We start from the raw sequence: 26,958 nt of genomic DNA, 5'->3' as shown, positions 1-26,958 counted from the left end.
TATGTGAAATCTAAAAAAATGATGCAAGTGATATCGCTTATATGTAAAAAGTGGTTTTTAAAAAGTCTAACATTGCCAGATTTGTCTTAGAAATTTAGAGAAGAAACATAAAAACTGGGCTCTCCCCACGATGCTCAGTCCCCCCAAGAAATGTCAGTCTCGGGGCTCGCACAGCTCTGAGCTTTCATCTCGTTTCCCTGCTGTTGAGTGCATTGTTTCCCATTCACTTTTCAACGGGAAGGTCATGTCCAGAGCAGTCTTGCCAATACCTGTGTATACCCTCAAAAAGAGAAATATGTGCTTCCTCCGAGCCTTCAGAATGAGCGGAGACTTAGAAAGAGATCTGTGGGTGAGGAGAATACTTATTCAAAAAGAATACATATTCGTGAAGAATTTGTACTTATTCATCACAAACCAGCTCTTCCCTTAGCAAGTTTTTTTCACTTCCCTTGAATCGGGGACCCACTTAGAGACTAGAGTAAAAGAGGAAACTTCTAAGACTAAAGCAAAGGAGGTGATTTCTTACTTACTTGGCCATGACGTACCCCACAAACATTTCCTCCTTCTTCAGGCTGAGCGGGAAGTTCTTCCCATTGACTTGAACAGTGGGTACCTGGAAAAGAGAGGTGTGTAACGTCTGTGAATTTTTTAAAGATAACAATGGGAAGAATTTTAACATTTAGAATGAATAGCAAACAATCTGATTAGCAGACAGGAAGCTGTGACTCTTTAAGTCTTTGAGGTCTGATTACTTGATAACCTTAGTTTTCTTATACCCTTTCACCCTTTCTAATCTTCTATGGCAAAGCCTCTATCAGATTTCCTGGATTTCAGAGCTGTTACCCCTACCCACACACTTCAGAGCAAATACCATTTATTATGAAAGGGGCTTAGCCCCAGCCTTCATGGCTGGTCTCACAAAGTCGTATAATATTTCCTCCTGGTAGGTAAACTGTATCAACACATTTAAAAACAGATTTAAGAAGCTCTTGTCACCTCTAAATATAAAGAGTTTTATCACTCATCAGAAAGATAGTATTTGATTATAATCTGAATTCCATCCGGCTTCTGATAGCTCACTTCAAATTCCCCAAACTTCAGAGATTATCTTTGGTTTTTGAGATGATGAAAAAGGTTTCTATTTTTGCTAAAAATGCTTCCACAGTAAAACCAAAAAAAAAAAAAAAAAGAAAGAAAGAAAGGAAGAAAAAGAAAAAGATAAAAAAAGAAAGCAAGAGTCCCAGAAAAGAACTGTTACTATATCAGTTATGCAAAATAATCACCAGATATATACTTTAGAATAGGATGAGCTTGCATCATGGAAAAGTTTAGTATTTAAAGAAGGAGCAAGATCTATTGGGGGGAATTCCCACCAGCACGATTGAAAGCATGGGGAATACACTGGGCTTCCATATATGGTGCTGGCCATTCTGCTTTTAGGTTACTCAAACCGTTTAAAGTCTTGGCATCCTAAGCAAAGGCTATAACTTCACAATCTTCTTCGGTTTGCTGACGTAATGATTGAGTCCAGGCTGGATGCTGCCTGAGCCACTGTGCTCTCCTACGCAGTGTTTGAAGAGGGCTGGGGTGCAGCTGTGCCGTCCCCCAGACACCTGAGTCCAGAATATTGCTGAATTTTGCTTCATTTCTGTGCTCTGTGGAAAGCTGGAAGTGCCCCAACTCTCTCTTGGGTTTGGCTTCCTGTGCACATGTTTTCTGGTCTCATGTCATTGTGCATGAAGTAATAGTCCCACATGCGTGCACCATCCACAACGGCAAGATTTGTGTGGCTCGGCGTAAGCTTTCTAATGAGGACATTTTGGACCTTCCAACAACTCCTTAGGGAAAGCAGTTGGAACTGGTTATTACTTTCCAAGGTGAAGGGAGCAGTGACAAAATGCATGTCTGCAACAGGACTAAAGCCACTTTTAGGAGACAATTAAAGGACTACAGCTTAAGGAAAAGAAACATTTCTTTTACACATCTATCTAAATGCACGTATGTGTACAGTATAAAGAAATGCCACCAATCCACAGTTTTAACCTATCAGTTACTGTTTCAGCATTTCACTAATGATGAATGGTGCTAGTGTCTTCCACCGGGGATTGTTATTTTAATGACTTTTCTCTGCAGCAAAATCTGATGAGTTTATGAAGTTTGAGAGCCGGGAAATGCAGCTCAGTTTCTGAACAACTGAGAAAGCCAGGAAAGCTCAGTTCAATCAGCTACTTGCTTTCCAGCATGGATTCCTAAGTGCTAAGTGCAAAAACACACTAATACAGAGAGAGAAGCCAAACCAAACTTTTAAAGTACAGCTCTTAAACCATCAAGCTTAACTTCCTGACGTTTTATCAGCAGGTGAAATTCTGGCACACACCCACACTTATTTGTGGATGTTAATGTCAAATTAATGGGCACATGTGCCAACATTTTATAGAAGTTTAGAGCAGGAAGTGATTTTGGAGGTCTTCCAATCTTACCTTTTATTTTACGAACAGAGAAATTGAGACTCATATGAGCTCACTCCAAACACACACACACACACACGCACACACACACACACACACACACCTGAGTCTCAGGCTGAGTCATTACTTGCAGAAAATATGATAGGTCTGGCTTAAGAAAAAGAAAGGACAAAACGACCCAATGCTAGGCCAGTGGTTCCCGGCTGCATTCAAGTTGTGTGGCCCAAACACAAACTTGCTTCAGGAATCATTAGATATGCTCCATCGGAACTGGAAGAAACTCCCAGACAACCCAGGGTCAGTGAGTGACTCAGATCCTGATTCTACAGTGATGCTCAATCAGTGCGTGGAGTCCTGGGGCCACATTATGGTTAGAGTGTAAAATGTAGACAGAGCCTGAGGTACAACCCTCACGCTTCGGAATCTGAAAACCTGACCAGAGAGACGAGACCCTCCCCCGTCTAGGCGGCCTTGGAGCCCCTCTAACTAAATGCTACATCATGTGGCACAGATTTTAAGTGTTGTTGTAGGAGTTCCGGGGAGAGAGATAAATGAAAATTGAGGTTGTCAGCTGATCCCAGAGGGGTGCTTAGAATTTTCACATGTGGAGGAAATAAAGGTAAACTTTTCTAAAGGGTTTCACGGCTTGGACTCCGAGGAGGCCAGGCTGGTGGGTGCTCTCCGACAGCACTTGTCAACCTGAGCAATGGGTTTGTTGAGCCTGGTGCTGATTTCCATCATTATCTGCTAAACCGTTACTAAAATAAGTACCCCCCGAAACTAGGTATAAATTACTTTCATTATATTTATATAACTATAAACCCACAATAATATAGTTACACTTATATCATTGAAAATCCAAAACACATTGCTAATTAAATATAAACAAAACCATAAACCAATTATATTCTGTTGGTTGGAATCAAATTAACTGGTTAAAATTAGTAGTGTTGGTTTTATTTGCCAAATAATGCTGTTTTGCTGAAACTAAAGAATAAATTTGTTTTAACCAGTGTTCATTAATGAAATTGTGAAAAAAAAAAAGAGAGACAGAGAGAAATATTCTAATTAAAAATTTCCATTGCACATTTCGTACTCTCACTATTTATAGTGAATTATTGCAAGTTGGCAGATATAAAAGAGGAAAGGACCCAGGCAATCTATCTGCTGGTGTCGAGATTATGAACCTAAAACCCATGGTGGTTCAGTCATGCCATCACCTTACTTCCTTGGGAAGTAAAACTTCACACAGCAGAAGTATTTGACTCTCACATGCGTACTCACATCAAGCAGGTATAAATACCTGCCTCTCTTCTTTCTTTACTAGCCTATAGCTCTTCAATTATTACATGATTCTCCTACACATTATCATTTTAAAGATGACAAAGCAAAGCCTCCATTGATAAAATGTATGAAAACTCTGGTCTCATTCCATGAAAATGTCTTTTGATTGCAAATTACTACTGCAAGGGAAGTTGTATCTTTACTACTGACTTAAAAAAAAATCAATGCCAGTAATAATGATCACCAGTGTTGTTGGCCACTTACTCTTCTAAATTTCCTACGTAGATGTTTGCATGTAACCCTCACATCAACCCTATGGAATAGATAACTTTTTCATCCTCATTTTTCAGATGAGGATACTGAGGCATAGAGAAATGAAATAACTCGCTCAAGGTTAAAATAGCGAATGGATGCTGTAGCCTGGAATTCCTGCTGCTCCCAGTAGTAGATTCCTAATAACCACAGAAGGGATGTTGTTGTTTGACATTAGGCTATAATCCAGCATGACCACAGCCAGATACTTGTAGCCTCGCATTCAAATGTAAACTTTTACTTTGGAAGATCGCACGATGCTATTTATAATTATAAACATTTGTATGTCTTCCCAGACATACATAAAAAGTGGAGATCTGCGTGATGCTTATAATAATTTATAATGTTATCAGAGAATATAAAAGTTCTCCTAGAACTCACCAACTTCCAGGAGGAGAAGAACAGGGGCGTGGTCAAAAGCTGACTGGGTGTGTCAGATGACAGAGGGTGGTGGAAACGGGTGGAGGAGTTGATCTTCCCGAACGGAAAGAGATGTGATAAGGGTAAGGGTGGTGTGGGAGGAAGAGCCCTGCAGCAGAAGGTCAGCTGCAGGGTGGTCCTGCCACAGCAATCTCTCTAAGAGCGAAGCTTCCAGAACAGAGCGGAGGACTTGGGACTATCCACATTTAACCTGAATCACCAGGGCCAGTTCAGAACAAGAAGAGATTCCAGGTCTACTGTATTCAAATAAGCTACACCCATTACCTTTGAGAATATTCACTAGTGAAGAGGTAAGAGAGCTCCACATGAAATGTCTTATTATTACACGGGTAAGAGAAATATTTTTTAAATGTGAAGGAAATTTAGAGTTGTGAAATAGTGTGTTGTTTTCCTATTCCTATAGCTTATGTCTTATAGCTTGTATTTCCTTATATGATATAGCTACTATATATCTTTCCTCTTATTTTATATATCATATCATATATCTTCTATTTTACATATCATATCATATGTCTATTTAATATAGCATATCATTTCCTCTTCTGTTTTATATGTCATACATGTTAAATGTGCTCTTCATGGCAGCAAGGTTGCTTCATCAAATACTTAGTGCATTAAAATGGGTGTTTCCTCTTATTCAAAGTATCGAAGTTGATTTTAGTCACATTTTTCAACTCATAAATGCAGAATAGAAACATATTTAACTACTTGTAAATGCTTACTTTGCTATTCATCAAGTAATAGCTTGCAGTCACTTTAGATTTTATGATTCTGCACATTTTCCTTTAAAATAAGTCGTAGAACCTGAAATTAGAGGTCGTTCAACTTTCAAACTTGGAACACTTTGTAAACCTGTAAAAAGAAACTCTTCTTCATTGGCTTTATGAAATCCAGTCAGAGAATAATATGAAATGAATCTGATGGAGTCTTTCCCTTGATGAAGAGAAAGTCAAAGGGAAACTTCTATAAAAAGGCTGAATGACCCACAATACTTCAAAGTCTCCTGGAGTGATTTTAAGAAACTCAGTCCAGGGGCTTCCCTGGCAGTCCAGGGGTTGAGATTCCCCGTTCCCCATGCAAGGGGTGTCAGTTCGATCCCTGGTCAGGGAGCTAAGATCCCACATTCTCGCAGCCAAAAACCAAAGATAAAACAGAAGCAATGTCGTAACAAATTCAATAAAGACTTAAAAAAATGGTCCACATCAAAAAAAAAAAAAAAAAAAGAAAAGAAAAAAGAAATTCAGTCTGGATGAAATTTGAAGAATGCTATTCCTAATGATGTCCTCCTTTGAAGGTGTGAAAGGGCAACATCTGAAAGATAAATCACTGATGAAACACAACTGATGGCACTTTTGCTTTCTTCCACCGCAGGTGCTGACAGCCAGCCCCCATCCTCTGAGGAACGTGAATTTGGCAAATGACATGCAGGTTCTCCAAGACAGAGTAACTGCAGAAAATCCTCAAAGGTACTCATATCAAATATGGATCTCTTGATTAATTAAACCAAGGCATTAATTAAACCTGAGTACTCCACATCACTGGAAGAGGGGAGTGCTTCACGGGTGGGGAAGTATCAGAAACTGAGGAGTCAAGAGTCCTGCCCCTTCCTGTAACGTTCTTCTTCTTGGCTGAGAGAGCTAAAAGTCAGGGTCATTTTATGAAAATCATCTCCAGGAATCTCAAAAGAACCATCTGAACAATCATGTAACTTTATTAACATGTCATGAGCTACTTGGGAAGCTCAGGGGAATTAGGGGCGTTGTTGATGGTGGGCCAACTATCCACAGTTTCAGGCATGAAAACGACAGATGTCACCTGTCTTGTTCACAGCTTGACCTCACCGTTTCTTGCCTTGGCCAAATACATTGGTTGCAAGCGTGTCGTGGGGCCAGGGCGAGCCACAGAGACCCACCTCAGCAATACAACCTTGGCTGCAAAAACATTCTTAGGGGTGTTGAGTCATATGAGTTTATATCCCCCTCACCCCTCCAGGAGTCTTTTCTCAAACGTCAACATTGAAAGTTGTTTCCACCCTCATTGAAAACTAACACCAGGGAGACTGTTGAGTTCCTCTTGGGTTTTGCAGCTGTTCAAAATCATTGCCCTTTGCTTGATTTTCATTCTAAGTCTTGTGTTAGCCCAGGTTGACTTGGAATAAGTCCTTTAATCACCAAAAAGCTTATGAACCTCACACAAACAAAACAAAACAAAATTTTCAAGTCTGACCTGAATTTCAGGTTTGTCTTTTGAGGGTTGATTTCTCCAGCTTCTCTTTCTAACACTCATGGAATTAAACATTTTGTTCCTCATACTGCAAATGGCAAGTGAAGAAGGGAAACGGCTGGAAACGTATGGGATACTGAGGTTAGCTCCTTGACATAAAATCATGAGCGCTGGTAGTTTTTCTCTAATTCTCAGAGCTTTGTCTGCTCGTGGTCTGGGGTCTCAGCAGTAATGTATTAGATGCTGGTTATTTCCAAGCTAAATCAACAGTAAGAGAAGACAAGTTGAAGTTTAGGTCTCCTTACTTTGAAAGTCCAAATGGGAGAGGAAAATATTCCAAAACAAACTGAAAAAGATATCTGCTTAGGAATAAGTTCAATAAACAGTAGAACCGTGACTTCTTGACTGCTTCATCATCTTGAGTCAGTTTGCCGAAACTTTTCCTTGTGAACCTCTAATCCAATGCATCAGTTTTTCTGTAAGAAAGAAAGAGGGTGTCCTTGGGCATCATGTCATTCAAAATTAACTATAGAAGAGGCTGGAAAACCCTTCATACTGGAGGTCACCCCATATCTTCCCAAGAGGCCATTGAAGACCTTATTTCTCAAAGCATCTGTCTTAGTTTCTCTTGTGCTATGAAGAGGCCACTTTTCTGGGGTGCCATGTTGTTTAGTATCTGGCCAGTAATCTTTCATTTCATACTGTTCTCCCTTTAGTGAGTCATTTCACTGTTTTAAGCATTATTCTTTCATTTCTCAGCCTGTCCTTATTATAAGAAAAGAGAAATGTGTTTACTCCAATACTGGATGAAATTAGAATCACTTGCTCAAATTTAACACACATGCCAGTTATTTCCCAAAAATCTGCAGAACCCCTGTTAGAGCCGGCTCAGTCTGCTTTTTTCTGTCTTTGGACTGGAAGATCCAAATTCAAAGTCTGACCAGCTGCCAGTTTCAGAGATCTCTGCCCCTCCTCATCCATCATTTGAGCTGGATTAGATCAGTAGCTGAGTCCCTTCCCGCTGCCACATCTGTATTCACATAGCCACTGTCCTCCTAGCTGGCAAATTGTGTAGAAAGAAATGGGTCCTTTCTTTGTGTGCTCAGACATTCAGGTTCAGAAAATCAGGAGCATTTTAATGAGTGTTAGGGTTTCAAAATACTGCCCTGTGCAGTTTTGATTGCCTCTCTGCTAGTGTCATTGGAGTATAAAGTCCTTTCATTTACTGTGTTTCCAGCTTTAAGAACTGCTTACCTGCAGTTCATTGAACTTTGGAGGCATCACCTCCAAAATACATAAGGCAAGAAACAGAATCAGGAGATGTTATAAACAAACCTCAGAAGCTACCCAAGCATCTCCTGGCTGTTTGACTGCCAGAAGAGTCTCTCTTGTTCCAAGGAGAGATAGGTTGTATTCACATATAATAAGACACCGAAAGGACAATTAAATTTCACAGCTTGGGGGAGGTTTTGAGGGCTCTTGTCAAAAATGTTCACACCTGTGGGACAGACTGTTATGTTTTGTGGAGCCTGGTTTTCAGCTTGATATACACCTGCCAAAATCTGAATGGCCACTATTGTACCTCCTGGACTCAAAAACTGCACTGTCAGACAAGGTTTGGTGCTCACAGATGGGGTAACTTAGAACAGCGACTATGTTGTTTGTAAGGAAATTAAGACCTTTCCTAGCCCTGTTGATGCTTTTGGGGGGATGGAAAATGTTATAACCATGCCTTAACTGTGCCTCCCTGGGACTTTATTTATTTTTATTACTTTAATTATTTAAGTTATACTTAATACCTTAATTTAAATTTAAGTATTTTTAAAAAAATTGTCCATAGACTCTAATAGTAAACAACGTCTTTTCAAAGAATCAATTTCAGATGTGGACCCTAAAAACCACTAAAATTATCCTTGTCTTGGTATCCAAGGGCATGTAAAACTTGCTGCAGGGTATAAAGAGCTGAATTGGGGCGTGCTAAGAAGCAGACTTTCTTTGTGACCACTCTTGCCCTTAACATTTCTCATTAAAGAGGACAATTTATTACACAGAATCCCAATGTCAGTTAAAATCATGTATTTGTTGTAAAAACAGTATAATTGCTACCTAATAGGAACTTTTTATAAAGTTAAAAAAACACACACACTTAACCCAAGCCCATAAATCTTTTCTGTATGAAACTTTGCTAGGTGGACTCTTAGAAAATTGCTGCTATTTGACTATTTTTGACCTACAAAGGCAGTAATTTTATGTGGTACTACCTATTAGTTTACATAGTTGGAGCCTTGGAGAATTTTATGCGGATTTTTTTTCACCTGCCTTTCTATCAGAACAGTTTCCAGTTTCTGCACTGTCTCCATGGCTCATAGTTTAAATTCATGGATCTTCTATCACGTGGATGAGGGACATAAGCTGATTTGGCTTTTTCCTTATGAAAGCAAATACTCAAAACACCGCAATCAATGCCTTCCTTCACACAGCGCATCTATCTGGTTGCATTTTCACACTGGTTTTTCAACAAGGGTCTTCTCCTGCATCATCCGTCTGAAATGAAATACTTTCACATGCGAGTCTGTCAATACAAATCCAAGTGATAAAGCAAGTGCTAGTTTGTGCGAGTATACACATGTACACACATGGTATGTACGTAGTTCAGTGGATTTGTTTAGACAATACATCCTCCAAGCCAGTGAGTCTGTGTTTAAAGAAAACCCGACTCCAGTGAGATGGAAAGCGTCGTGCCTGTCAGGCGGTGCCGTCTTCAACTGGCTGCTCTGCGGTCCCATCTGACTGAGACCCAGCAGACGGCCCTCTCAGTCTGCTCTGGCTGCCTTCAGAATAATGCTTTGTCTCATGTAGCCAAGAAGCAAACTCCATCAATGTTGATCAACCAGAGGAAAACCCTTTGCTCTTGCCCTAATGAAACATTCAGGCAGGATGTTCAGAGAAAAATAGCAATTTCCGTGGGGATGAGGAATGGGGAATGAGAGGGGGGGAGCAGGTTAATTATGATGAGTGTGGGGGACTGGGGGCTGGAGACAGTCACAAGTGGAGATCAAGAAAAAGAATGGGATGATGTCATTCTTTACTGGGACATTCACTGAAATGAAATCAGGTCACACACAATGGTCTTGTTCTCTGTCCAGACCCGTAAGTGTTACAAGAGGTTACTTTGTGGTCATGCTTCTTAGGAGGGGGTCTAAGGACCCTGCTCACATTAAGATATCCCCCAAGACATCTTGAAGACGGATAAGAAGGGCAGAATTATCTCACCCAGTGCTGAAAAATGGCCCACACTAGGTTCACAACATTTTTTAAGATCACTAAGCCAACAGTTTAGGACAGAGTGTTTGGATTCTTACAACACAGTGAATTTCATGAAGCAGAGTGTAATTACACAGTTTGATGTCAGGCCAGATATCTTAAATTAGTGTCCTTTTTGGTAGGATAATTTTGAAGGGTGTTCTGAAGTTAAGACGGAATCTATTTCTTAATAGAAAGCTGGCACTTCCTGAAAAGAAATAGTGCCTTGTACCATGTTAAGACATTTTTAGGACTGATTAATTCTGCTTCCAGAGGAAGCATTTGATCTGTGTTGATCTTGAGTTCCTAGTGCCACTGGTAGCAAATATATTCAGTTTTAGGTTCCTTCTCTCAATGGTGTCCTGATTTAACCTCATTCATCTGCTTAGATTTCACAAGAGGGCATCACAATTACAAATGAAGGTTAGATTTTCTAAGAAGTCATCCCTGGAATAATTACATGATAGGGTCAAATCCTGTTATTAAGATTCTGTTGTATTGCATTAATAGGGCTTAAAACAAATATGTCATTGACTGAGGCCTTTTTTAAGGATATTTTTGCCATGTGAGTATTTGTAATAGAGCTGAAACATGGCAGCATTTTTACACTGGCATCTGTAGTTTAGAGAATTCATAAAGCTAAATGATCGCTTTTGGTAAACCACTGGTCTTCCGGTGCATGTATATATTTAGGGGCAAGGTCTTTCTCTCTTTTGTAGAATATACAAAGATGTAAAAGTAAAATTGATTACAGTGATAATTCATTTGTTTTATGATTTTGCCCTCTGATGACTAGAGAATCTTGTGTGGTAGGTGAGGATGTAGGGGAGGTGGGGATGTATATGCCACAAAAGTGTTTGGAAACTGCTGTGGACGGTGGCTATCAAAATATTAAAGAGGCACATTTTGAAGGAGTCCTATTTGGGGCAGATTCTCACATGAACTGCAGTGATTCTGGCTTCCCTTCTTTTTCAGTGGAAGGTAATTAGGCTATAGGACCTTTGAGGGAGAATAATTATTTAAAGATTTAAAAAGTAACTAAAATATTTCCAAACAAATGATCGGCACCATCAGAAGTTCCCAAGTTTTCAAGACAGTGTTGAATTTTCTTTTCTGTTTATTTCCTTGTAGGCTTTAAAAGAAATCGAGTCCCTTATTGATAGCCAGTTGACAATGGCAGCTAAAATGCAAGTGTTTAAGCAAATCCACTATTTACTAAGCAAGTAGATCATGGTTTCTTACTGTGGGATTTACTGTAAAATTAATTTTAAAATTATTTGCATTTACAGTTTTACCAAGAAAAGATTGGATGCATTTTCTGCATTAAAATGTGTTTTTTATTACATGAAGTAAGAATGCCCCAGCAGGTTAAACTCATCCTACAGTATTCATAGGAGTGTGGTCTGGCCAGACATGATAATACACAGCAATGTACAGTGGTTATGGGAGAACTAGCTGCCGTTCAGCGCATCAGTGTTGTGCTGCAAGAGATGTAGATATTCAGAGTCCTCTTGATGATGTCTACCAAAATATAATTGGTCACAAAATTCTGCAGTCCAAAGAACCCTGCACTGAGAGTTGATTCCAATTATAGGCATTTTTTAAAAAAACTTATTTTGTTTATTTTATTTTATTTTTGGTTACTTTGGGTCTTTGTTGCTGTGCGTGGGCTTTCTCTAGTTGCTGTGAGCAGGGGCTGCTCTTCGTAGCAGTGCACTGGCTTCTCATCGCAGTGGCTTCTCCTGTTGTGGAGCACAAGCTCTAGGGTGCGTGGGCTTCAGTAGTTGCTGCACACGGCCTTAGTGGTTGTGGCTCTTGGGTGGTAGAGCGCAGGCTCAGTAGTTGTGGCATACGGGCTTAGTTGCTCTGTGCCTTGTGGGATCTTCCCGGACTAGGGATCGAACCCATGTCCCCTGCATTGGCAGGCAGGTCCTTAACCACTAGGCAACCAGGGAAGTCCCAGGCATTTTGCTGACTGTGTAACTTTTACGCAATTAGAATATACTTGTCCCCCTTCCCTCACTGGGCTGTTGTAAACAGATGATAAAAGATGTAAAAGTACCTTTTCAGGGAGCAAATATTTGGAGCCGCTCAAACACAACCTATTGCTATTGTAACGTTAAAAGGCTAAGGTATTGCATGGTAATTATTAGTTCCCAGCAGACTGTGCTATTCCCAGCACTTTATTTCTCCCTCATTATTCTTTCAGTTTTATATCTCTGCCAGTAAACTAATCCCAATGTGTATTTTTGATGGCTGGCAAAAATTCAAAAATGCTTTGCAAAGATGGAAGGCTATAGAATCACTTGGATTATAACTACATATTCAGTGCATTTTTAAGAAAAGCTTCAAAGTGAAATACCTTTACTGGTTGAAGCATTAAAAATAGGAGTGAGAAAACATTAGCTCCTACTATATTATACACTTGTAATTGTTGGAATTCAGGTAATGATTGATTCCAAGTAATCTTTATGATTAGGAAAAAGATGTGTAGGATTAACTTACCAGGGATAGGGGCTGTTGCCTTCAATGTCTTGTTGATTGGCTCCTGTTTGCACTAAAATTGATCAAGAAACTGCCATCGTCTGCATTGCCCAAACAGAGGCCAGAGAGAAAAAAATGACATCCCTCTGCCCTCTGTCAGGGCTTGTCACAAGACTGCCTTTCTCCTAGGGAAATATTCAATTTTCTGGTCGCTTTTTCCACCCCCAAGCATTGATTTATACAGGAATTTCTTTAAATGTCAGATACAGTATCAGCTTAGTAGTTTGTAAGGGCTGAAATGTCGCTTCTGGGTGAAAGGAGAGGAATGTAGTTTACATTTCTCATTTGGAAGTCCATCTTAGTTTAAAGAAGTTTCTCTCTAGCTATGGAAATATTAAGACAGAGTTTGTATGGTATGACTTGTGTATGTATGTATGAACGACTGTTCCAGTGACAACCAGCTCCTAAATGTGACAGAAAATAGTTCTGACTATCAAAACATGGATTTTTTTCTTCCTGGCTCCCGTTGACAGTAAGACCACGCATCATCTACCTGGTAATCACGAGGCAGTGCTATCAGCCTTCAGGGGTGTCTGAAAATGTACGCAGTGATGTGTGTTAGAGTCACGTGAAAAGAGTCTTTGGGAGAAGTTCGAGAGTTAGCACCAGCAAAGGTGATCGTATCTTCTTAAAGTGGAAAACCCTCTTTTTCTGATTTATAGTAGTGCAGGAGAGACATCTATCATCGTAGTTAGAAGCACAGACTGCTGGGGTTTGAGTCCCTGCTATGCTGTTGGTTGGCTGTGAGCTTAATTTCTTTGTGTCTCAGTGTGCTTATCTGAAAAATGGGGGCCAGGAGTCAATACTGACTTTGTTTCGCTCTTTAGAGAATTAGATGATTCCATACGTATAAAGGGCTTAGGACAATGCCTCACACTCAGTGAAGTGCTTTGTGCAAGTTAACTCTTCTCATTTGTGAAAATTTTTGAAATCCAGAAGTGCACAAAGTAGGTAAGTTCCTATAACGTTAGTCTGCCCATAATTCCATACACTTAAACACACACACACAGTGTCAGGCACTATATAGAAACCAGTCACCAGGGCTTCCCTGGTGGTGCAGTGGTTGAGAATCTGCCTGCCAATGCAGGGGACACGGGTTCAAGCCCTGGTCCAGGAAGATCCCACATGCCGAGGAGAAACTAAGCCCGTGCACCACAACTACTGAGCCTGTGCTCTGCCACAAGAGAAGCCACAGCAATGAGAGGCCCGCACACTGCAACTAGAGAAAGCCCACACACAACGAAGACCCAACACAGCCAATAAATAAATAAATAAATAAATAAATAAATAAATAAAATTTATTAAAAAAAAAAAAAAGAAACCAGTCATGGGCCACAGCACCCACCTTGTGGAAATTGATGTCGGTCAGAAGTAGCACACATACATGTGCCTCACAAGTGATCATAGTAATAATACCATACGCTTACACACTTAAAATCTACAGTGGTATACTTGTAACAGTTGTCAAGAGAGTCAAATGCCACAGTGAATGGGAAAGTGCTTTGGAAATATATTATCAGCGTCTATATGGAGCACTTGTTTTAAACCAGCGTTTGCTTTTTTAATTTCCGATTTCCCTTTAGTCTTGTTTAGCCTTAGCCTCAGCTTCTTTCCCTCAGCCAACCATGATTTGGCAAATATTAACAAATAAAAACGAATTATTACTAAAATCCAATACCAAGATTCTCCGTTCAGAGGCTCCAGTGATTCAATGGGCCTGGATTCTGATCCTCAGATAGGCTGGATGCTTCTTCTCTGGTGTAGACCCTGCCTCAGTGCAGCTCCGCAAGACTGGACGCAGAGATCCACAAAAGTGTGAGATGGCTTTGCCTCAGGAAGGTGTTCTTAATCCTCTGTTCGTAAATTACACAGTTGGTGATTTTTTTAAAATAATTATCACTATTTAAATGATGATGGAATTTCAGAGCTTCAGGTTGATGACTGTACTATATTCTGCTCTTCCGTTTGTGTCATTAATGAGATTCCTTGTGGAAAGGAGAGAAAAAAATCCTTAGAGAATGATGAAGAGAGGTTTCCTCCCTACTTGGGAGAGTTTTCACACAGTGAAAAGCACTCATTCTGCCCGTAAAACTTCTTAAAAAAAAAACATTTTATATAAAATTCAAAATTGTAAGTGCATATTGAATGTTGCTGCAGGACCTTAAAATAATACACTTGAAGTTTGGTTTTTCCATATCAATGTCTCAACTACATATAGAGAGACCCTAAATATTGTGGATGAGTTTAACAATAGCCATTCATTCTTGCATTCAATAGTATTTACTGCATCTGCTATGGGCTAACTCCATGTTAAGTATTGAATGAGACCCTCTTACTGCCTTGAAAGGTCTTATTGACTAGTGGAGAGAAAAGGAAAAAGAAAAAACCACAAAGTTTGAATACAAATATGGTGGGATTCCTATTTCCAGTCAAGATGGAGTAATTGGTATCAGACTAGTCCTCCTGCTGTAAACAGCCAGAAAACAAAGCATATGAAGCTAACATCTCAGACATTGGACAATAGGCTGTGACCCATGAGAAAAGAGACACAAGTGAAGTATGTCCCACCAGAGGCACTTTGTGGACTACAGTACAGAGAGGGGAGCCCAAGCAGAGCTGAGGATAGGGTACTATTTGGTACAAGTGAGGCACATGTCCTGTAGGTACCTGAAAACATGTGATCCCTGTTTTTGGATACTGGCATGTTACAGCCATAAGGAACGTTATGTAATCTTAATAAGACTAGTTTATGCTAGCATTGATCTCTAGCTTATGTGAACTCAGTTTGATAGATTTTTCTCTGTTGCTTAAAAAAGCACGTTACAGATACATATTATACTTGGACAAGTTATTCTAGAATTAAAAGTAGTGGTGGCTGTTTTTAACATTCATGAAGTTGGCAAATGCAGTTATCTACCTTCAGGGATTTCTCCCTCTGAGTATATACCAGGATTATAAATACCCAGACTGTGGTTTCATTTACCTTAGTCTTTGATGGCTATGGACTCTGATGGCTTTCTGTTTACAGAGCAAGATGCGTTGAGTTGGTCTTTCAAAAGTCTATCCAGCTTTCTTTCTATTATCAAAAAGTAGACATATCAATGAAGAATTACAATCAACTGCTATAAACTGCACGAGTTGGGCCGGAAAGAAGTCCTGCATTTTTTGTTGAAGATTTCTCTCTGAAATCTTTATACAACACCTGTATAAGAGGTTGTATATAAGAAATACCTGTATCTGGAAGAATATAGGATTTGTGGGAGTCTCTTAAAAGTCTATGATGCTTAAAATCTCTAGACATTGGAAATTCCCTATGATTAGAATACTTTTACCTAATTATTTAAAGGATCCCTAAAATTCAGAATTATTTCTAGTCCAAAACACACACACACACACACACGCACACACGCACACACACACACACACACATACACAATCACGCATGTAAACCACATTACTGATAAACTATTCCTACTCTATAGGTCAACTCAGGGTTTGTACAATATTGCTATTATCAAAATCACAGCCTTTTAATACTTAGTCACATCTGATCCGTGGGGTTCTTTTTTTTGCATCATAATTGAGTGTGGTTTATTCTTTTTTTTTAAGAACTTTTATTGAGATACAGTTGACATACAATAAACTGCATATATTTTAAATGTACCATTTGATATTTTTTTTCTTATTAGTAATGTATATGTGGCAATCCTAATCTGATCCATGGGATTCTTAAAATTCCGTTTTGCTTCTTTTTGACTGTATCTCTGGTTTCCTTCAGTGAAAGGTAGCAGTTTCATAGGTCCAGGAACTCAGCTGTGCATGTGATGTTGGTTCATCCTTCCAGTTACCTTCGGTGCTTTGATTACACAACCTACCAGATGGAAATAATAATTTGATCTATACATGAGTGTGAAAGAGCCCTGAAATTCTAATATAGGATAAGAAAAGCTGGTTCATTGTTGAGGAAATTTTTTTCAAAATAATAATTGTGCTTGTTTAAAGCCTGAGTGACGAGGATGGAAGATGCCTTAGAGGACTGGGGCGGGGAGGGTGGGGGGGACTCGAGGGTGGGGGGAGTCAAGGGAGGGAGGGAATATGGGGATATGTGTATAAAAACAGATGATTGAACTTGGTGTACCCCCAAAAAAATAATAAAAAATAAAAATAAAATAAAAAATAAAAAAAATAAAGCCTGAGTGAGATGACGTTTAGAGAGCAGTGATTTAACTTTGTGGTTCCAAACTGAAGGTTTTCTTTCATTCTGTTTTTCTCCAATATTTCCCTCCCTTGATTTACATTCCCCAGTTAAGAATTTAAAGTGAACCTTTGCCAAAGCCTCAGGTTCCACCTGGTTTGGGGTTGAAACCACATGAAGCCACTGAATTTTGCATAGTTTCCATTTGAAATGATGTATCAGCTTAAGTTGCTCTTCCCTGTGAGCCAGGCTTAACAGGAAACTTGGCCAGGCTTTCCATGAACCTGCTCTGAGTTTTGATTTTATATCAGACCCTAAAACGAGGCCATTCATCTAGTTCCATCTTCCAAAAAGCTCTTATTATAATGTCCCCAGAGTGTGTATAATAGTTCCTAGTGGCTGAGGCACAGTTACACCTTGTTTTAGTGTAACGTGAGGGGAGAATTTCTCAACTACTTGGAACCCATTCTAATTGGGAAACCAGTCAGACTCCATAACAGAGGCTCTTACTGTCAGGCATAATACTTTAGGGAAAGAATTTCTTTTGAAGTCTCAACAAAAGGATTTTCAAGTAAATAGCTCAGGAGACCAGGTTAATTCACTTTTTCTTTTGTTCCTGCCTTTACTTATGCATTCATTTAATTCAACAATTATTCTTCGAGCACCTGCCCCATGATATGCTAAGCCCTGTTCTAGGTACTTGGGATTCTTGGTGAGTGAAATATTTAGAGAGCTTGACATTTGTGGATCTTATATTTTAGTGGCAGAAGACAGAAAATAAAATGAAGCATAATATACAGGTCAAATACATATATAGTATATTAGAAAGTAGTGAGTACTATGGAGCAAAAATTAGAAATCAGGGTAGGCTGCAGTGTTGAGGAGGGTTCACAAGGAAAGCGTCATTGAGATGTAAGATTGGAACAAGACTGGAAAGCAGTGAGGAAGCAGCAACCAGATATCTTGAGGAAGAGAATTCCAGACAGAGAGAAGAGCTACAGCAAAAAAGTCCCAAGACACGTATACATGTGAGGAACCACAGTGAGACCGTGATGACAGAATAGAGTGGGGAAACAGAAGAGTGGTAGAAAATGAGGTCAGACAAGTCCCAATAGACCAGCACGTGACCTGTGAGCCATGAGAAGGCTTTTGGCTATTTCCCTGGATGAGAGGGAAGCCATTGCAGGATTTTGTAAAAGGGATAGTACATTCTGATTTCTGTTTTAAAAGCCTCTCTCATTCTGTCATGTCAAAGCAGACTACAGATGGCAAAAGTAAGGAGAGACTGATTACAAGGCTACTGAAAGAGATAAGAGTGCCTCCGATTTGGCGATAGCAGTGGGAGTAGCAAAAAGCAGTCAGATGCTAGTTACCTTTGAAGCTATAGTTAACAGTATTGTCTGATTGATTGAATGTGGCATTGGGAGCAGTGGGGAAGAAAAGAATTAAGGATGCTTCCGAAGTTTTAACCAAAGCAACTGAAAGGATAGAGTTGTCATTAATTGAAATTAGAAAGGCTGCAGTTGGGAGAGTTCTGGGGAGGAAGATCAGCAGTTCAGTTTTGGAAATCAAGTTTGACGTGTCTAGTAGACCTCCAACTGGAGGTATTGTTGAGTTGGCAGGTAGTTAGTTATATTTATGAGTCTGTATTTGGGAATAGAGGTTTGCATTTGGAAGTCATTGGGATCCTATCAACAAAGATGTGAGTATAGACAGAGGAAAGAAGGAAAGACTAGCCTCTGTGGTACTCCAACATTAAGAGGTCAAAGAGAAGAGGAGGCCTTAACAGAAGATACTGAGGAGGAACCCAGTGAGAGGGCAAAAGAAGAAGGGTAGAGGAGGGCTTCCTAGGTGGCGCAGTGGTTAAGAATCTGCCTGCCAATGCAGGGGACATGGGTTCAAGCCCTGCTCCAGGAAGATCCCACATGCTGCGGAGCAATTAAGTCTGTGTGCCACAACTACTGAGCCTGCACTCTAGAGCCCATGAGCTCACAACTATTGAGCCTGCGCTTTAGAGCCCGTGAGCCACAGCTATTGAGCCCATGTGCTGCAACTACTGAAGACCCAACTACTGAAGACCACGCACCTGGAGCCCTTGCTCCATAACAAGAGAACCACTGCAATAAGGAGCCTGCACACCACAACAAAGAGTAGCCCCCACTCACCGCACCTAAAAGAAAGCCCATGCACAGCAAAAAAGACCCTACACAGCCAATAAAATAAATAAATAAATTTATAAAAAGAAAAAGAAAAGAAAAAGAAATACACTGGCAAATGTATTAAAATATTTTTTTTAAAAAAAGGTAGAGGAATTCCTGGTTTCCAAGAAAATGAATGAAGACAGCGTTTCAAGGAGGAGAGTGAATAACTATCTCTGGTAGGTCCAGCACGACGAGGATTGAGAAATGATCCTTGGATTCATCTCCCAAACGGTCACTGGTGACAAGTCTGAGAGCAACTTCAGCGAAGTAGAGGGAGAGAAAGCCTGCTTGTTGTAGGCATGAGAGAGAAGGAGGGAAGCGAAACTAAGACAGAAATATGGCAACTCTCCCAAGGACTTTACTGCAAGTGCAGCAAAGAAATGGGGGGCAGCAGCCCATGAGAGCTGGAGAGTCAAGAAGGTTTTTAAAAGTTGGGAGAAATAACAGCGTGTTTCTGTGATGATGGGAAGGACGTAATTTGGCAGGGGAAGAATGATGATCTGAACAAAAGAAGGGAATGTTGCTGGAGCTAAGATTTTTTGAATAGGAGAGAAGCAGAAGCTAGTACGCAGGTGTAGAATTGGCTTCAGACAGTGAGCGCATGGATAATTCATCTACTCGAATAGCTCGTAAGCTCACATCATGAACTTTGAAATTTCCAAGAATTCAGACAGTGTAATAGCAGGGAGGGTGAGAGTGAAGCAGATGCTAAAATCACTTGGAAATGAGGAGGAATGTCCTGGGGTCAATCTATGGAAGTAGGAGACTATGTCATCTAATAACATGAGCTAAAATTTTTCATACGATGAGAAATAATAAAGCACACAAATTTAAGGAAGAAAAGAGAGAGAGAGATGTAGGCAAGCTGGCAGGTGGGCTGGCTGACTTTAAGAAAGATTTTAACATAACAGTCAGTGGATACACTCAAATTTGCATTCAATTTTCTAGAATTATATTATTCAAAGACAGCATAGTTACTCACAGACCTGGATAAATCATTACATTTCATATAAAGTAACATTTTGCCAAAATGAATTTTTTCCCTTTCCCCAGCCAGAAACGATCAAGATGCCCAATAACTTGCTGCTTCTTGTTTTACAGTGAAATAAACAAGAAAGTCCTTATAAAGGTGTCAAACAATGGAAGCACAGAAGAAGGAATCCAATGTAAGCATAGATGGTCTAGGCTTGCTTTACGGCAATAATAAACCAAGTATCTCCTCTGGGGAAAAGAGCTGAAATCTCTGAAGAGCTGTGGATAGTGTTTTATATGTATAGTGGTGGCTTTATTACCCCTTTTTATGGCTTTGCATCTTCTTACTGTAACAAAAGATCATTCAGATGGGAATTTATTTTGATGATATATATATATATATATATATATATATAAGAAATTCATAGTGTTTTTTAAGTAATTAATTTTTTGACTGTGTTGGGTATTTGTTGCTGCGCTCAGGCTTTCTCTAGTTGCGGCGAGTGGGGGCTACTCTTTGTTGCTGTGTGCAGGCTTTTCAGTGCTGTGGCTTTTCTTGTTGTGAAGCATGGGCTCTAGGTACATGGGCTTCAGTAGTTGTGGCTCAGGGGCTCTAGAGCACAGGCTCAGTAGTTGTGGCACACAGGCTTAGTTGCCCTGAGGTGCATGGGATCTTCCCAGACCAGGGATCAAACCCCTGTCCCCTGCATTGCCAGGCGGATTCTTAACCACTGCGCCACCAGAGAAGTGCCGTAATTCATAATGTTTATCCTGGTGATGGCTTAGAGGAGATGATCAAATTTTTATATTTTCATCATGAAGCCATATTCCATTCTTGATGTCATAGGCATCTTTGAAAAAAATTTCCTGAAAGTCAGGAATGGCACCTTGGTCAGATTCTGTGCAAATCTGAGCCCACAGATACTCAGAAAGTGCCCAGTGGGGCTAAGTCACTTGACTGTTAATCCTGTTGTAAGTTCTGTTTTGTAGTGGAAACAAATCCTGTTTTCTCTGGAGTGAAATCAAGAAAGATGGTCAGGTAGAAGCTCCCCGGAGTAATTTTCCTTTTCCTGTTTATGAGTCATGTCTTTGCCTCTGGGAGTAAGCTCAAGGATGACACCAGGTGACTCTTTTTAGAAGTCAGTAAAGCAGATTCTTGCACTCTTCTAGGAAATCACGTAGAAAGAAAGAAATATTCAGATGGGGAAAGAATTAAGTAGAGGGTTTTTAATAAATTATGACCCTGCTTATACTTTACTGTAAACAGCAATTATAAATTGTAATGAGTTTCCCAGGCGGCCGATACTATGTGAAGTGGATTTTGTGGACTTCACTTGAAATAGCAAATCTCAATCATTCATTCATTTGATAAATGTCAATGCATATCTCACATGTACAGGATATTGTGAGGATGTAATGTCAGGTGTGACCTGCAGGCTCTGTTCTCAGAAGTTTACATTCTAAGATGATCCTAAGACTGCCTGGTGTGAGCTGAAGCTCCCTGCCAGTGTGATTGCAAGAAACTGCATCTTTACAGGGCTAATGCATGATCTTTAGCTCTTGGTACGTATATCTTAAAACTCTTCAGTGGCTGATAATTCCAGTTGTATTGTTTGTTAGAATATATTTCAGAAAAATGATTAGAAGTTAATAGTGTAAACAACAAGGTCATACTGTAGAGCACAGGGAACTATATTCAATATCCTGTGATAAGCCATAATAGGAAAGAATATGAAAAAGAATACATGTATATGTATATATATATATAATATATATATGTAACTGAGTCACTTTGCTGTACAGCAGAAATTAATACATTGTAAGTCAACTGTACTTCAATAAAATAAATTTAAAAAAAAGAAGTTAGTAATGAAAATTAGCCAGATCCTCCCAAGAACTGTAACGTTTGTAAGTACAAATTGCTAACGTAACCAAATGCCAGACTTCTGCCCACACTTGCCAGCTTAAGGATGCTCAGGACAGTGGCACAAAGAATTTCTCAGTAACTTTCTCACCAACCAGGTGTTCTGAGTGCAACAAAATCCCTTTCCTCATATTAAAAATGTGGTTAATATCCAGACAGAAAGCTCTGCTTCATTAGTCTTTAAACAGAAGGGGCTTCCTCCCTGAACTACTGGCTATGTTTTAGTTCAAAGAAGAATTTAAATTTAACAAAAATTTGGACTTTTGTTCCCAGAGATCATCCTGTCTTTTCTTAAATTTTATTTTTAGTTGGTCTGTTAAAATGATTTTTTATGAGTCAATATTTTAAACTGCTTCTATTTCAAAATATTTGCTTCCTGAAGCTTACAGAGAGGGGTTACATGAGTTCCACTCAAGTTATAGGATTTGCCTCATGAGAAAGATGGCAAAAAAAAAAAAAAGAAAAATCAATAACCATCTCTTGTAAGTGTCCGAAAGATAGGACTAATCCAAAAGTACTTTAAACACTCTAGAAATACAAATAGTAAAATGTCGGTGTGAATGGTTCTCATTTGGCTTCAGCTGGTAACTTGAAGATGGTCTTGGGAACACCCCTCCAGTTTGCTAAAGACTCTGCCTTCCAGAGAGGCAGCGTTGACACCCCAGGCAGGCAGAATATATAAGCATATATAGGCGCTCTTCAGGATGGATGCTGTGAATACAAAAGTAGCTCAGATTCAGAGCTTCATTTTAACAGTTCACAACCATATTCTCAATCTGTAAATTGTCAGTGCACAGAAAAGAGAAAATAACAGGGGAAAAAACCCGCTAGCTAGCAGATTATTCCATAGAAGTCCTTGTAGTAAAAACCGAAATAGTACAAAAACCTTACAATAACCATGTCACTGGGGGCAAGTGAAAAGACAAGGCTATTGACCAGCAGAGCAAGAGGAAAGAACCGGAGGTCAGAAGGACAAAGGGCTCTGCGGAGAGGACCAAAGACGTCATTCCAGATGCCCCACGCCAGAGGATGGCGGGTGTCAGCAGGGGATTCCCGGGCAGCTTAGGGACTAGGCAGGCACAGGGTTTTGGTTTACTTAAAATACCGGTTACGCAAAAACCAGAATTGCAGGTGTCTCCAAAGGATGTATTTTTCCACATGCTCCTAAGTAAATAGAGGGTAGACAGAAGGCTAGATAGATAGATTAAATGAAAAATAAACAACCATCATCCGTACAGATTTAAAGGCTTAAAAATGAATGAGAGTCTCATCGTGTGGTTTCTTTCCACGAAGTGTGGGCACGTGTGTGTGTGTGTGTGCGCGCGCGCGCGTGCATGTGCGTGTATTTCTTTTTCTTTAGAATTGCAGGAAAATTCAAGGTGAAAAATGATGCATGGATAACAAAATCCGTATGTTTCACTCGGATGAGGCAGAGAGAGCCAAAGATGAGGGAGATAAGAAAGATGGGATTTGGAAATCGTTTGATTCACCCTCCCCCCACCCAGAATAATGCAGTGAACTAAAAGAAGGCTAGTTTTCCTAAATAATTTAAGCTAAATAATAAACATGTGATCTGTCCACCCAGTGCCTTGCTTTCCCAGGAACTCTTTTTTATGTCCAAGTGCACAGAGTCTCTAACTTCTTCTAATCCCTTTCAGTCTCCTTGCCCTTTGCCCCACATGACCTTTGGCATATTGCCTCCTAACCTTAAAAATAAGGAGTTCAGAGGTTCAGGGAGATTTTGATGAAACCACCTGCTGTTCGCTACTCTTCCCCCTACCGCTGAATTCAAATAGAAAGGGCAGACTGTATAAATATGCTAATTTTCTGACCCACCCTAAATCCCCAATTCAGCAATTCCTGTGAGATGGGACAGTTGTCATGATGGGTTCGATTTCATAATTCTCGCACCACTACTTAAATAGAAATAAGAATGAAAAATCTTACAGACAGGAGCGAATTCTGGTGTCTTCTCTCGCACAGAAAAAAGTGAAAAAGTTAGATGTCATTCTCAAAAGATGGCTCAGCTTGGGATTTTTCTTTGAGATTGAGGCAACTCTTGTTTTTTCTTGCAATACTTGGTTTTCTTTAATTATGTACTGGTAAACTCTGCCTAGAAAACTGAAATATTTGATTACCTAAAGTTTTCTTTGAAAAATCCAACTTTCAGTTATACAGCTCTTAGAAGACAGAGTCATATCGGTGTAACCTGAGATAGAGAGTCGTTTAGGTCTGGGGATGGGCATGAAATGAGATCACCACGCATGGCTTTGGGGTATCAGTACTGGTGAGACTTAGTCTCGCTGGGGAAGACAGGGGATCATGGTAAAAAGAAAAAGAAACTATAACGGGGTAATATGTTTAGGTTGTGAAAATAAATTGGTAACAAAAATGGTAACTTACAGGGAGCTTTCTGTGTACTAGCTGTTGTCCTAAGAACTTCACATATATTAGGTTATTTAACCCTCACAATATCCATGAGGTGAGTACTATTACATCGTCTTTACTGATAAGAAAACTTTGGTCCAGAAAGTCTAACTTGTGCAAGTTTTCACAGCTAGCGCACGGCAGAGCCCACATCAAAATCCAGCTTGTCAGGTCCCCAAACTCATGCTTATTACAAACAGCTGTGATAGACGGAAGAAGTGTTTGTACATAAGAAAGGGAAAAAGAAGTAAGGATCTTCTCAAAAAGCCTTTAGAAAATTCCTTTGCACCATCACGGATAGAGCTGCTAAACGTTCAGGACACCTGTACTCTCTGTTCTCATGAATTATTAGCAGTCAACACTAACTCTCACTACAAAACGGAAAGATGACTTCTGTCACTCATGAAATCAATCTTCTTTACAATCCTATTATATTAGTTATCTATTGTTGCATTCAAAATGATTCTGAATGTAAGGTGCTTAAAACAAAAATCAACATTTATTATCTCATGTAATTTCCAGGGGTCAGGAACTTGTGGGAAGTTCTGGTTCGGAATCATTCATGACATTGCAGTCCAAGACCTTACCCAGGCCTGCAGTCACCTGAGGGACTGACTGGGGTCAGAGGGACCTCTTCTAAGATGGCTCACTCACATGGCCGGCACCTCGGGGCTGGCCGTTGACAGGAGGCGTCATTTCTTTGCTAAGTGGACCCCTCTCCGTGGAGGTGCTTGGGTGTCCTCGCAACATGGTGGCCTGCTTTCCCCGGAGCCGGTGATCCCAGACATCGAGGCAGAGCAGCAATGACGTCTATGACCTGGCCTTGGAAGTCATACTCCATCATTTCTGCAATATGCCGTCACTTATCTGGGTCGGCCCTACTAAGCGTGGGAGGGAATTACACAAAAGTGTATCTACCAGGAGGTGAGAATCATGGGGGACTGTGTTGGCGGCTGGCTGCCACACATTATCAGGTGATTAGTGCTACCATTTGGTGTTCATTTTTTCTGCTTCGGTGCAAGACCAACAGAGAGATGAAATAAAAGCAGGAAATACATTCAAAAGTGGGCAGTCTGCCCTCCATCCACGCCAGGAGATCTAGAGTTTGAGGAGTCTTGCTGGGCTAGCAACTCGTCATCCGCTCGCCCGCTGCTGACATCAGATGTAGGGCTGTGTCTGAATAGAAGGTTCATCGAAACACTCAGCCGTCAAGCGCTTTGTGCAGACAGAAAAGTAGGCATGTTTATTGAGGGCTGCCCTCCGTATTCATTGGACAGATATTTATTGGATACCTATCAGTGGCCAGGACTACAGTCTGTGCAGAATCTGAGACATCGTGAACCACTGAGAAGGTTCAGTCTATTATTCTGAGAGATTCATTGCTAAAATAAGCCTTAGAGATAATTCAATGTCTCTGCCACCCCTTATTACAAACGAGAAAATTGAAGTCTCCAGAAAACCAAAACTTGCTTATTAATCATATGGTTACGCCTATTCTGCCCTGACTTCTCATTCATGAAATCACAGTCAAAACAACCATGATTCATCTGGTTACCAGAGGAAACCAGAGAATAGAGGAAAAACTATGAAATCCGTGGAGAACCTTTCAAAGCAACTGCCTAAACTGTTTTTCATCTTTTATTTCATCATTTAGGAAATCTCTCTGTTGGTCTTGCCTTGAAGCAGAAAAATGAACCCAAATCACCCAACAGTACCATGAATAAACTAATAGCGTGTGGCAGCCAACTTTCCACACAGTCCTAAGACTCTCTGTACCTCTTTCTAGGGTTCAGTCAAGAGTCCTAGGTTGCTTATGGACACATAATCTGGTTCCTTTATTTTAGAATGAGGAAAATCAAACTAATCCTCAATACCAGCACTGCCCCATACGTAAATTAACACTTTCTATGCCTTTTGACCAACATATCAAATCAGACAACTGTCCTTTCCAAAGCGGTTGGAGCTGTTGGTGTCCTGCATAAGGAGGTTCTGAGAAGGGGTGGAGTGCGAAAGAGGGAAGGTACTTGTCTAGGCCCTCCTGTGTGCCAGGAGGATGCTAGCATTTCCACACCCACGCCAACTCTTTAATCCCACAAGAATGGTATGAGCTAATAGGCGTGATTCTTATCTCACTTTACAAAAGACAAAACTAAGAAGGAAAGTAACTTGCCCAAGGAAGCAAAGAGCAAAAAGCAGATCTGGGACTTAAATTCCGGTCTTCCTGAGCCTGGGTTCCTACTCTTCACACTGTTCAAATACCACCGGAAACTGCCTTCTCAGTGACCAGGCCTAGCTTACTCCCATGTTGTCTGCTTAGATTGTCCATGTTGCTTTGTAAGTGTTGATCTTTAAAAGGCTATTTTGTCTTTAGGTTTGCATATGTGTATAAATGAAGAGCTTCCAAATACATAGTTATCTCCTTAATGACAGTATTCCTTTTTAATTTCCCTTTTCCCCACCAGTAGGGCACTCTGCCCACAGGGAACTCTGAAGATAGTTTTTGTTCTCATGGCAAATTTTCACCCGACCTCTTTTGTCTCCATCCCAACCCACTGAGTGTTCTCTTCTCCTGGTGGAGAAAAAGTCATTTCTCATTTTTTAAGATTATGTTATTTTCCCCCCAAAACTTGTGTAGATTATAACCCCTAAAAAAAAGTCTTTCTT

At 40.1% G+C, this 26,958-nt stretch overlaps 1 protein-coding gene across 4 annotated transcripts in view; it reads left to right on the top strand.

Moving 5' to 3' along the window:
* Positions 1-26,958, top strand: part of SULF1 (sulfatase 1) — a 161,739-nt gene that overhangs the window by 27,859 nt on the left and 106,922 nt on the right. For all 4 annotated transcript variants that reach the window (XM_057735088.1, XM_057735085.1, XM_057735086.1 and 1 more), the window contains exon 2: positions 5,877-5,971. The gene's annotated coding sequence lies outside the window, so the exon portion shown is untranslated. The remainder of the gene's footprint in view (positions 1-5,876; positions 5,972-26,958) is intronic.

This window comes from Hippopotamus amphibius, chromosome 5 (genome assembly GCF_030028045.1).
Source record: "Hippopotamus amphibius kiboko isolate mHipAmp2 chromosome 5, mHipAmp2.hap2, whole genome shotgun sequence".
Classification (NCBI taxonomy): Eukaryota; Metazoa; Chordata; class Mammalia; order Artiodactyla; family Hippopotamidae; genus Hippopotamus; species Hippopotamus amphibius.
Note: the sequence above shows the minus strand (reverse complement) of the source record. Positions and strands in the feature narration are given on the sequence as shown.